The sequence below is a fragment of the Oryctolagus cuniculus genome, chromosome 18 (assembly GCF_964237555.1).
Source record: "Oryctolagus cuniculus chromosome 18, mOryCun1.1, whole genome shotgun sequence".
Taxonomy (NCBI): Eukaryota; Metazoa; Chordata; class Mammalia; order Lagomorpha; family Leporidae; genus Oryctolagus; species Oryctolagus cuniculus.
In genome coordinates this window covers 15119968-15126841 of record NC_091449.1, presented here as the reverse complement: position 1 = coordinate 15126841, position 6874 = coordinate 15119968, and positions in this window count along the sequence as shown.

Sequence of the window (6874 nt, the reverse complement as noted above, 5' to 3'; positions counted from 1 at the left end):
ATACCCATGGCACCATGTGCATTCACAGATGTCAACAAGTAACTGTTTGGAATAGTGATCAAATCCTCAACAGAAAAAGATAGGATCCATGTAGAACCCCACGGGGCATCAGTACAATTGGGAGAAATAAGGGCAATATCAATGTTCTACTCCTTAGCCAGGATGGGCTGGTAAATATGTTTTCAGACAGCAAATACTCAGTACAGGTAGCAAAAATGATCCCCTTTGCAGTCTTTTTTTTAATTTTTGTTTTTTTTTTTTATTCTTTGACAGGCAGAGTGTACAGTGAGAGAGAGACAGAGAGAAAGGTCTTCCTTTGCTGTTGGTTCACCCTCCAATGGCCACCGTGGCTGGCGTGCTACGGCTGGTGCACCGCGCTGATCCGATGGCAGGAGCCAGGTGATTCTCCTGGTCTCCCATGGGGTGCAGGGCCCAATCACTTGGGCCATCCTCCACTGCACTTCCCTGGCCACAGCAGAGAGCTGGCCTGGAAGAGGGGCAACTGGGACAGAATCCGGCGCCCCGACCGGGACTAGAACCCGGTGTGCTGGTGGCACAAGGCAGAGAATTAGCCTAGTGAGCCACAGCGCCGGCCCCCTTTGCAGTCTTTAACCCGACCAATAAGCCAATTGATCAGATATTCACAACACTTAAAGAGCTACCTGAGAACAGAAAATACCCATGGTATATCTCACACATAAGATCACTTACTGGGTTGCCTGGCTTTATTAACCAAGGCAACAAAAAAGCTTGATCGTCTTATCTCCTGCAACACAGCTTCCATTGGACACCTAGAACAAGCCCATATTCTACACCAAAAATTTCATATGTCAGCAAGCAACATAAAATTGCTTTTCCCAGAGATAACAATGAGCCAATGCAAACACCTAGTGCACTCTTGCAAGAATTGTGCACCCCTTGCCCCATTAGGCTCACTGCAACAAGCAGGAATGAACCCGTGAGGTCTTGCTCCTAATAAGTTCTGGCAAGTGGACGTCACCCACATGAACTCCTTTGGTAAACTTAAGTTTGTCCATGATGACTTGATCAACCCTAGTCCTGAATGTTGATGAACAACTCAATACTTTATCCCTTTTAGTATTTTTTTGTTCTACTTAATACTATTGGTTGAAATCTTTAATTAACATACAATTATTCCTCGGTGTTTAAATTTAACTGGAAAGTGATCTCTGTTAAATGTAAGAGAGGTAAGAGATGTACGATTTGGGACATGCTCAAGCTGACTTGCCCCAAATATAGAGTTGGAAATGTGCCAGGAGATTCCAATTCAATCCCTTCAAGGTGTCATGTACCAATGCCATCTCACTAGTCAAAGTGATCCATTTCAGTTCACAATTGATCATAATGATAGGACTAAGAGTCAAAAGATCACATAAACAAGACTAGTGTCTGCTAATACTAACTGATAGAATTAAAAAGGAGAGAATGATCCAACATGGGAAGCGAGATACACAGCAGACTCATAGAATGGCAGATGTCCTAAATAGCACTCTGGCCTCAGAATCAGCCCTTAAGGCATTTGGATCTTGCTGAAGTGCCCATGAGAGTATTTTAGGCATGGAAAGCCAAGACAATCTGGCTAAAAAAAAGACCTAAATGAAAGATCTCTGCGAGTGAGATCTCAGTGGAAAGAACGGGCCATCAAAGGAGGTACCTTTCTCTGTAGGGAGGAGAGAACTTTCCCATTGACTATGACCTTGTCTAAATAAGATCAGAGTCAGTGAACTCAAAAGGCTTCCATAGCCTGGGAAACTCATGACAAGAGCCTAGGGTGATTACTGACGACAGAAACAAGAGTGTCAGTTGTTAAGCCAACAACAGGAGTCACTGTGCACTTACGCTTCATATAGGATCCCTGTCCTTGATGTGTTGTACAATGTGAATTAATGTATAACTAGTACTCAAACAGTACTTTACACTTTATGTTTATGTGTGAGTGTAAACTGTTGAAATCTTTACTTAATATATACTAAATTGATCTTCTGTTTATAAAGAGAATTGAAAATGAATCTTGATGTGAATGGAATGGGAGAGGGAGCAGGAGGTGGGAGGATTGTGGGTGGGAGGGAAGTTATGGGGCGGAAAGCCACTGTAATCCATAATTTATTTGGAAATTTTTATTTATTAAATAACAGTTAAAAAAACTTACACAAGAAACCACAGGAACTTTTTAAAAACTCAGTATACTCCCATTAGGAGAAACACAAAGAAATCACAGAAGACCCACCATAATCAACCTTCCAGAAACCAAATACAAAAAGAAAACCTTAAAAGCAACTGAAAAGAAGACACATTACACCAAGATTAACAAGATAAGATAAATACCTATTTCTTGTCAGAAACTATGCAAGGCAGAAGGACAAGGAACAATATTTTCCGAGTACTGAAAAAAATGTTGACACAACATGTATATGGAATATTTTTTAAAACAATGCATCATCTGAAACATGAAAGATAGTTCTTCAAGCAGAAAGAAAATGATTCTCAATGGAAACAAGGGTCTATAAAGGAAATATGCATCAAAATGGTAGATACTCATATCTCTTAACACATTTATAAACACTTTCAAAGTGTGTTTTCAAGTCCCTGATTGCATCATTTCTAATATTTATACCTCTGGAAGCACACATCTTCTCATTTGTGCAGTTCTTTACATGATTGCTAATACTGAATTTTCCAATAAAGTCTTGTTTGTGTTCTCTGAGTTACAGAAGCAACTCTACTGAATATTTCAAGATTCCTTTTACAAGATCACTTTGATTCTTTAAGAACTGGACCATTTTAAAGGCCACTTCTCAGCTAATCAGTCGAAAGCTAGTGTAAACTGAGACCCCATCATCATTTGTGACATAGCCTAGGGTTCCAATATATTTAGCAACATTTTTCCTACCCACAGTCCATAGTAGATGTCAAATTCTCATGTAGCCGGTAGCAGGGTTTCCTAGACCCCATTTCACAGTGGGGCAGCCCTTCTTCACTCCCCACTTGACACAGCTAGGTCTCCTCTTGTTCATGAGGCTTGGAGCCCTAGGTTTCCCTAAAGTCATGTTAGTAACTCTAGCCTACAGCCAGGTTTGCATGCGTCAGTGAGCTGTCTGGACTTCAGCACCTTCTCACATTTGGTTTTGGATATCCTCTTCATTTCGAGTGCCTGAATATGTTGCTCACTCTAAGTGAGGCTATATAAATGGCTAACTTTGGGGCAGACATTTGGCACAGTGGTTAAGAAACCACACGGGAAACCCTCATTCCATATTGGAGTTCCTGGGTTCCGCTCCTAGCTCCACTCCCAACTCCACCTTCCTGCTAATGCACACCCTGGCTCAAGTGCTTAAGTCACTGCCAACCACATGCGAGACCTGGATTGAGTTCCTGGTTTCCAGCTTCAGCCTGTCCTAATCCCAGCCTTTGTGGGCATTTGTGCAATATACCAGTGGACAGGAGAGTTCTCCCCAATTGACTCTTTTATTGTCTCTCTATGTGAATGTTTCATTCTCTCTTTCTCTGTGATATTCAATAAATAAGTAAATATTAAAATGGCCTGCAGCACCAGCATCCCATATGTGCACTGGTATTAGTCCTGGCTGCTCCTCTTCCAATCCAGCTCTCTGCTATGGCCAGGGAAAGCAGTAGAAGATGGCCCAAGTCCTTAGGGCCCTGCACCCATGTGGGAGACTGGAAGAAACTCCTAGCTCCTGGCTCCTGGCTTCAGATGAACACAGTTCTGGCCGTTGTGACTATTTGGGGAGTGAACCAACGGACAGAAGATCTTTCTCTCTGTCTCTCCTTCTCACTGTCTGTAACACCACCTCTCAAATAAATAATAAAAAAATCTTAAATAACTAAATAAATAAATGGATGAGTTTGGCTGTCTTTCTGCTTGTAGATGCATTTGTGGTTCTTGCCTTTCCACCCTCTGCCATGGAATGATGTATCAAGAAGGCCCTCACCACATGCTGATACAGATACTGGTCTTCCCAGCCTCTAGGACCATGAGAAACAAGTACCTCTTGTTTTTGAATTATCCAGTTTATAAAACACAGTTACCACAGCATATAGCAGACACCACTTCAGATGTTTGGAATGCAAACCTACAAGAAGTGCTTGTATGTTATCACAAACTTGATACAAAACATTTCAATGATAGTATGAGAGATAAAGTTCCAACACAGTCTCAATTAAGACTGTAGACCTAAACGTCATAAATTTAAAATTAAGAATTAGAGTACAGCATTTATTACATATAAATAAGCACAATGGGTTTATCTGAGTAACACAAGGCTAGATTAACATGAGAAGAGTGAATAATATAATCCAGGAGCTAGCAAACTTAAGATAGAAAATACTTCAGGTTTTGTGTGCCACATGCAACCTGTGTGACACAGTCTTCTTTAGTTATGTTTGCCTGTTTGGCTTTATAATCCCTTAAACATACAAGACCATTCGTAACTCACAGTCCAAAATGCAGACCAGTTTGCCAACAAGATATAGGTGGAGTATTCCTTATCTAAAAGGCCTGGGAAAAGAAGTGCTACAGATTTTTAAGTTTTTCAGAGTTTGGAATATTTCACAAATTTTATCAGCTGGGCATTTCTCTTCTAAAAATCTCAATCTGTAATGTTCTAAAACTTGAAAAATTTAAAGTGTCATTTAGGCAGTCAAGAAGTTTTGGATTTTAGATAATTACAGGTTTTAGATTTCCTGTTAGGGATGTCCAACCTTTACAATTCAAAACCATATCATTATCTCAATAAATACATAAAATGTGTCTGATAATATCCAATATCTATTCATGCTTTTTAAAAAATTATGCATACTCTAAGAACATAACTCCCTTAACCCGACAAAAATTATCAACTAGAAATTCATGGCAAACTTCCCTTCTTAATGGAGTCTCAGAAAGATTTTCTTTAACATTAGGAACAAGGAAAGGATGCCTACCACACCTACTTCTACTAGGCAAAAATACTAATGGTATAACATTTAGAAGGGATAAACAACACCCTCACTATAGAACAAATGATATGATTGTTTATGCAGAAAAACTCAGAAAGTACAAATAATTGGGATTGACAAGAGAGTTTAGATGTTCATAAGATTAATATATCTGTCTATCCATGTGTCAGTTACTTGGGTGATCTTACTCGTTAGGAGCTCCCAAAGGAACTATATGAAGCAAGCCTCTTCCACAGAGAATCCTGCACTCACTTCTGCAAGAGCAATGGGATCCTAGTGACCTGAGATTATCCCTTTTAGAGGATTCAGCAGTCCTTAATGTGAAGATCTCAAGTTCAAGCTCCTATCCACTGATGGAACCCAACATTTAGTCTCCTGCTGCTGGCATTGTTGTTGTTACTTGCCTCCAGGATAAACCCAGCACCTGTTCACCATGCTAACTTTGATTTCCAAATGCTGGAGCTGATCGACATTGCTGCTTGTTAGATTTTTGTCCTTGGAGATTTTTCTGATACCAAAAGTACCTTATTCAACATCTTGCTATATTTTTAGAAAGATATTCTAGACCAAAGCGTGATTTATAAAAACTATTAGATACAAAAAAAATTAGAAACAATCTTTTCAGATGATACATCATAGGTAACTTGTTTCCTGCATTTCCATATCATCTATTTATAATCTGTTCATTTTATAACAAAGAAATAATATATTTAATTTTTAAAAAGAAGTTGTGTACAGGACATGGTTCAAAAGCTTTTTAGAAGTATTTCTGAAACACCAAAGAACACTTATCAAGCATATACCTGCTTTTTAAATAGTATCTGAATTCATTCTCATAGAAATCCTCATTATCCTTATTTTTGCAGGATATTGAGGCCCAGAAATGTTGAGTAATTTGTCCAAGAACTGAGATTTACATTCAGGAATACTTATTCTGAGGCCAGTGCTTTTTCTACATAACTATGCTGACTCCCACAGAAAACATTTTCACATTACCACCTGCCAGTTCTAATCAAGAGATAGTAATTAAACAATTCTCTGCTTTTGACAATAATATGTAAGCTACCAGCACTTTAAAGAAATTAATATGAACAGCTGTTTATCTAATGGAAGGTACTGTATCTCATACAAATTACATACTATTACAGAAAAAAGTCTCCAATGTGACACAGTTATGATGCTTTTACAAAACAGGATTAATTACATTATTTATTAGAGGATAAAGCTTTAAAATTTTGTTTACTGACCAATATGTTTATTAACGTGTTCAATTTGCTTAACAGAGAAACACAAATTACAGTAACAATGATATATCTGTCAAATTGACAAAAATTTAAAATAGGAATAACCAGATTAGACAAAAGGTGAAATTATCGTATATGTTAGGAGATAATGCAATTGGTAAAAATTTGCTCAAGAAAAAATGATACATGCACATGAAAAACATATTTGGCTTTTTACCTAGTTTCTTTTTTTTTTTTTTTTTTTTTTTTTTTTTTTTTTGGACAGGCAGAGTGGACAGAGAGAGAGACAGACAGAGAGAAAGGTCTTCCTTTACGTTGGTTCACCCACCAATGGCTGCTGCGGCCTGTGCACTGTGCTGATCTGAAGCCAGGAGCCAGGTGCTTCTCCTGGTCTCCCATGTGGGTGCATGGCCCAAGGACTTGGGCCATCCTCCACTGCCCTCCCAGGCCACAGCAGAGAGCTGGACAGGAAGAGGAGCGACTGGGACAGAATCCGGTGCCCCGACCGGGATTAGAACATGAGGTGCCGGCGCCGCAAGGCGGAGGATTAGCCTAGTGAACCATAGCACCGTCTGGCTTTTAACCCAATAATTCCTCTTGTGGGAATTTATCCTAATGAAAAAATCTCAGTTATTTATATAAAGATTTAGCTA